This window comes from Lagopus leucura, unplaced genomic scaffold (genome assembly GCF_019238085.1).
Source record: "Lagopus leucura isolate 7727_CA_CO unplaced genomic scaffold, USGS_WTPT01 Super-Scaffold_100029, whole genome shotgun sequence".
NCBI lineage: Eukaryota > Metazoa > Chordata > Aves > Galliformes > Phasianidae > Lagopus > Lagopus leucura.
In genome coordinates, this window is record NW_024962280.1 from 5,182,243 (window position 1) to 5,188,940 (window position 6,698).

Sequence of the window (6,698 nt, forward strand, 5' to 3'; positions counted from 1 at the left end):
TTTATAAAAAGAAAAGGAATACAATCCTTCCCAAATAAATGGACAGAAACTCACATCTCTTCCCTCCCTTCTACGCAGGTACCGGGATTGCGTAGCCCACAGGTAGAGTCACGCTGGCATACGTAAAATATAGCCCAATCAAGCTGGTGAAACAACCCAGATTTTAGAGATGAAGGTCTCTAAACTGGGAGAGAGCTGCTGCTGACCCCATGACTGTTTGCTCCAGCACTGCAGTTGCTATGGCAATTCATATAGACAAAAGCAGTAACCTTTCAGGTTACAACCAGGTAAAAAACTAGGACTTAAAATATACTCAGAAACAAACAGGAAGCTGATATAGCTGCCAAAGGATCGATATACTGTATTCTCTGTGTCTAATACCATTTCACAACCAGGCAGCTGCATTCTGCATGAGCTGCACATTCCCAGTTCCTTTGAACAGTTGCACCACATAGAGCACGTAACAGCAACACTGACTTTGTAAAAAACAAAACAAAACAAAAACTCTTGTAAAGAAACTGGAAAAAGAAAACAAATGTCCAAACGGGCAATGGCTACTTGGATCCTTAAAAATGTAATTTTGATGGTGTCTGAGTCCAGACTCTGTTGGGAAACTAAGAAGAAAATCAAGCAACTGCAAATGACAAACCTTCACGACAGGAGGGAGAAAATCATGCGAGTATGATGGGATCGGGTGAGTTTTAAGATAGCAGGCTGGACCTCATGTTTCCATTTAATTAGTGACTACATCTTGTTCATGCTCCTGAGACGATGGCACCTTAAACTGCATTTAAAATATGCTTCTCGGAAGAAGTGGAATTGGAAAAGACAACAGGGTTGTCAGCAGCTACTTTTATACAAGCACATAATCTTAGTTTTGTCATCTCTAGTAATGAAGCCAGTGATATAAATGAGAGATCTAATGAATGGAGGCCACAGATTTATCACACTATGGCTCTGGTACATTGCTTACAAACATCATTACAAAGTGCAAAATATCACATCAGAAAACAGATAAACGTATCTGAATTTTCTTCTCTAAGTAGGATTTTCAATCCCTGAGTTCTTTTTCCTCATGTATGCACAAAAGGACCCAAATAGGTTACAAAGATGTACTCAGCTCCTTTCCCCACCAAGCAGTTTATAGGTCTTTGAGGCTAACAAAACCAGAAATGCTGCAACAGCAGAACTGTGGCACGACATCTTTATAGGGCACTATCAAGCCAGAAAAGTTGACTGACAGCAAAGCTGCAATGTGAAATCAACAGTGATCTGTCAGCTTTCACCAACTGTCATAGCGGGATTCTCCTTGACTGTATCAAGAGCTTGACCAAGCCATTGTTGTTAACTTTGAAGAGTGTCATTGCAGGGGAGAAGTGCCTGCATCTCCTGTCAGATCCCCTTTGCAAAGCAGTGTACTGACACAACTCAGTACTACTGTAACGTTTCATTTCCTCGCCCTGCCTTCACATCTTCCTTCTCACAGAGTTCCAGAAATACCAAATAAATCAAAGGTATAAGAATTTATGGAACCCAAAGCAGCACTGATTTTTGGAATGACTTCGTGATTGTATATGGGTACTAATAAAAGGCAAAGGTTCCCCGAAGCTGCAGGCTATAAAGTGTAGTGGAGCAATATGATTAAGACAGAGTTAAGCTGTATTAAACTTTGATGTAAAAGACACTCCATAGTGACATGTTAATAGATCCCAGGAAAGATTTGTTAACGGACTAAAAATTGAGAAGCTATTTGTAGGCAGTATTTAGGACAAAGAAAATCATTATTTCTTTACAGTTGAGCTTCGCTTATGAATAAGCAGGACAAGGCAAGAATGACGGGTACAGGCAGGGATGCTTGGCTCGGGCGTTCAGCCGGGGCTGCACTGCATTCTACCACCTTGCCTGCTGAGCGCCAAGGGCTGGCACTGGGCACTCCTGGCCTAGCCTGAGACTATGCTGCTGAGAGACAAAGACCCTTGGTATGTCCCCTTAAGGACTTTACAGCTGGACAAGAAGGGCATGTGGCATACCGAATTTGGACACTGACCTCCGCTGAAGAGAGAGAAATTTTACTCACTTGAATTTCTTGTTGTGGGTCTACAAAGGTGGTTTGGCATGTGATGATTTCCTGAAAACTCTGAACCACAGAGTTTCACAGTGTGTTTCCAAGTTAGGACTTCTTTGCAATTAAAAGACACTGAAGTAGGGCAACACTAAATATGAAATGTCTTCAAGGTCTGATCTTTGTAAGGACACGGAGTCCAGCAAATGAATTTTGTCTGGCTGGTATGAGATACTAAAAATTACCCTTATTGCCACCTGAAAGCATTTGTGATAGGGAAGAAATTGGTACTAAAAAGTGCACCTTGGCCTAGCATAATTCCTTTCCAAGCTGACATACTGGCAGCAACAAAAATAACCATCACCTGGAGCGTGCTGCCTCTGAAAGGCAGAAACCACCAGAACAAAGAACACTGTCTCCTCTTGATCACGAAAGGCTTATTTATTCTTGCTGCATTATTATAAAAGATATCATATATTTTGTAACATGCCGAAAGCCGTGGGGGGCTTTTCCTTGTTCCATCCTATATCTCTGGCTCAACTTTATTTTTCAAATCAGACATTTTCAGTTTCTCTCAATATTAAATAAAAACTCAGCAGAAGAAAAATAAATCAAGCACCTTCAAATTAGTTCATCATCTCCTCTGCGAGTGGTCAGCATTGCATCAGCTGTCAAGCATTTCTAAAGCCAGCTTTTATGCCTTGGCACTGAATACCATGAATAAAATGTCTGTGATAATACCAGTGGTAAGAAATTAAAACCTCCTGGATGTTTTCTAGCATCCACATGCAGAGTCCTAGAGCCTGTCAGGCACTGCACCTGGCAAGAAGCTAACAAATACAGAGCCTGGATGAGGCTTTGCTTGTCTGTGGTGAAGCTGGGCTCCTCTCGAGCCCTGGTAGCAAAGTGTTGGAGCCCTGGGAGCCCAAAGCGATGCTGAATCCTCTCAGGTGATTGCAGCAGGTGCCTGACCAGAAGTTCAGAAACAATACTGAGGTAGAAGCAGTTTGTTGTCGCTGAGGCTCAGCAGTCACAGCCTGGAATCAGCAGGGAAAGATGTGCCAGCTCTACAGGGAGAGAAAGCGGGAGAAACTTCCAGAACAGGAGGGCAACGCCACAGGTGTGGGAGTGAGGAGGTGGGCACAGGATAACGAGGCTGCAGCTGTGTGGTGATGTTGTTCAGCTGCGTGTGGAGCTGACTGGGGGTATAACTGAGAGAGGCAAGCTTGCTGGCCTCAGATATGGAAGACCCCAACAGAATGAAGGTGTGTGCTTGGCAAGCTTAAGGTAGGACAGCATTTGTATGGTTTTTCTACTAGTATTCCAGAATGCATACAAGCTGAGTAAGGAAGGCCTCCGGGAAGATGTGGGAGGGGGTGTTTTTGTGTGAAAGTAGGAGTTTGTTGGAATTCCTTTTCTCTCTTCTGTCTTTTTGCAAGTGTGTTAGTAGTCAGCACCTTTAGGAAGAGATCTGTGGGGAGAAAGTTTGTGTCCTAGGAAGGTAAGAACGCGTGTAAGGGAAGCAGATCCTGGATTGGGGGCCATGGGGTATGGCTGCGCGGAGCTCCCTGCTGTGCAGGGACAGGGCTGCAGGCTGTGTGGGCAGCGCTGGGCTGCCGTGCCTATGGAAGTGGCTGTTTTCTGTAGCAGAGTGAGGAAACAGATGTTTTCAGTACAAGAAGAAATGTCCTGTTTAAAAACAAAAAAACAAACAAACAAAAAGTGAGTATATTTCCTTAAGTTATACTGTTGGTTTCTTTTTTACCTTTAATGATTTGAGTGTATGCTATGTGCTTTTATTACAGGAGATGGAACCACCCTAGAGTTCTTTGTTAGAAGCTAGTGGATATGTTTTTAGATAACTTTAATAAGCACCAAGCATTTTCTCTCTTGTTTTCACTGAGGAAGTATTACTTTTCTCCTTGTGGAGGGGGGGGGAGTAATGTAACTTTTTAAATGTATCTGTATAAATTTAATGAGAACTTCCTAAAAATAGCTAGTTCCTGTTGAGCTGTGTATGTCACGGTATTCTGTATTTATCACTTATCTTTATTTTTTTAAAGGTATGATAGAGAGAAAAGCCATTTAGCAAATCAAGAACAAAAATACAATCTATGTTTGAAGAGCTGCAGGGAGCTGGAGGAAAATTGGCTCTTGTGATGAAGCATTATTCAGTCCATCACACATGTGAACTCCAATTTTGCCCCTGAGGTGAAAAAAGTGAACTTGTTTTCCCTTCTATATAACCTTGGACTCTGCAGGATTTTTTTACTGTGTGTTTTTGCTATACCGCTTCACAGGGCCCCTGACACAAGTAATGATTTGGTATATGCAAGCCTAGAGGGACGAATAGATACTTATTTGCAAAGTTAGGCAAGCAATTATAGAAGAAACAGGACGGTGCTGTTATTCCATATTTTGTTCTGGATCTCCTCCATTTTTATGGCTCTTGAAGCCATGTTTAATATATTAGGGAGTCATCGCTGCCTCTGCCTTGCCCCAGCATCACCTGTGTTCCAGGGCTCTCTGTGGTTGGGCTTGCCTCATGCTGCTTAGCATTGCTCTGAAGGTAGAGTGAGTCAGCTGTTAAATTAAAAATTGAAAGACTGAGTTGAGTCCAGTTGTTTGAATGGCTGTATTGCTATAAATCATTAATCAATATATCCCGAGATGCTGGAAAGTGTGCACAGTGGGTCCCTTCTTGGGCGGAACTTCAGCAAATTGTAGTTGCAATGTCCTGGAAGCAATGTGTTCTTCTGGAGGGCATGTAGAGTTAAAGGAGAGGGGGAAATACTGTAACAGCATCTCTTCCTTTCTTTCACGTACAGCTTATTATTACCTTTAGTGTCACTGTGATGCATGAGAGTGACTAAGAGTGATGCTGATTGTGTACTGTAGAGGATGGAGCATGAATTTTCCTCTTTGACTTTCCAGCCCTTCTTTCTGGCACAGAGCAAGATTATTTTCTTGCTTCTTCCTGTTCTTTTTCAGAGCACTCTAAGAATACTAACTGCATTCTTGTTTTACTGCGCTTTGCTGAGCACAGGGCTGCAAAATCCAGTTGGCAACTGTATGGAGATTCATATGGAAAACTATCCTGGCTTTTTCTTCTTAACTCTCTATAGGACCATCCATTTTGTATCTTGAGGTATACATTATATACTTGCATATATTATTATTTAATGTAAAAGATATTGCTGTGCATAGCTCCATAGTTTACACTGATGAGTAAAGACTGTGTAGCTTGAAGACAGAGTAAATCTTGTCAAGGTTTTAGCACTTCCTCCTGTGGAAGGGGGAGTAGGATAAGGTTTAGATAGAAGGAAAAAGAATTTGAACAGTATTCTAAGCGAAAAGAAGAGCCAGGAGGAAATTATATGTATTTCAGACACAGAAAGGAGGAAGAAGCTGGTAAAGAAAATCCTTGTATCAAAGCTGTTAAAATGACATTGTCTTAGAGCAGTGAGACAACTCTGCTTTCTCACATTTCTCTGCATGAGCTAACTTGACCCCAAGCCATTGTTTCCTATGGAAGTGGAATAACTTGATAGGCAGTGTGAGGCAGAATTATTTGAAGTCTTTCAGCATTGCTTCCTCTATCCAAAAAACAAACACAGACATCAGCATGTAAACAGGATGCTCAGCTGTAAACTAGAGCAAGATGTAGCTTGTTCTACATTCAGCTCTTCCAGAAATAATTCTGCTTTAGTAAATAAGGCTTTCTGTATGTGTATCCTACTTTAACACATTTCAGATTGCTGTCAACAAACTGTAAGATTTTAGTGGAAGGTGTTTGTTAAATAACAAGTAAGGCAAACTGGATTTTCGAAGTCAGACCTTCTCTATTTTTGTTGTTAGACTTCTGTATGGAATATGTCTTTTCTGTATTTGGGTAAATGCTGCCAGGGATTTACTGCTCTATTTTCAAATGTGGCAGTTCTTATAGTCTTACTGTTGAGATGCTGGGATAAAAAAGAGATGATTATAACAGTTCTTGCGTTGCGTTACTGCTGTAGTTAGTTTAAAATATTTTTTTTTGGGGGGGTGGCTGTCTTGCTGGGAAAAAACAAAACCACCCCAAACCCTGACCTATTTGTTTTTTTGACAGTACTGCTGCAGTTTCTCTTGGAAGTCATAATTTGGACATGCAGAACTGCATCTCATAAAATAAAACCATAGCTCCCAGGATATGCTGCAGTGTCTGCATACAGGGGAACTGTGATTCACTTGGCTTTATGGAGGACCTGGCAGCAGCCTCCCAGTGCCTTTGTGGAGGTTACTGAACAGGCAGAGCCAGGCTTCTTACAGGCAGCACATGGCAGAAGGTTGAGAAGCAATGGCTGTAAGGGGAAGATGTTCTCCTCATTAGTCTGGTTGAGTAAGAGTATGGCCAGAGAGGTTGTACAAGCTTCATCTGTGGAGACTATCAAACACCAACTGGGTGAAGCTCTGAGCAGCGTGGTCTGACCCCTGCTTGGAGCAGGAGATGGACTGCACACTTCCCAGTCCTTTCCAGCCCTTATCATGTTGTGATGCAGGGAACAGGGAGCCCAGGCCGAAGCTAAATATGAAATACCCTAATTTCGGTTCCAAGGAGATAAGATGCTTTTAGTATATTTTTAAATTAGCGTTTCTA

At 42.0% G+C, this 6,698-nt stretch overlaps 1 long non-coding RNA gene across 1 annotated transcript; it reads left to right on the forward strand.

Annotated features, from left to right (window-relative positions):
- The first annotated feature begins 4,133 nt into the window (after positions 1 to 4,133).
- LOC122185471 lies at positions 4,134 to 6,211 on the forward strand. The gene is made up of 3 exons (XR_006180871.1): positions 4,134 to 4,273; positions 5,109 to 5,210; positions 6,171 to 6,211. It is a non-coding gene; the product is annotated as an uncharacterized LOC122185471 (long non-coding RNA).
- The last annotated feature ends 487 nt before the right edge of the window (positions 6,212 to 6,698 follow it).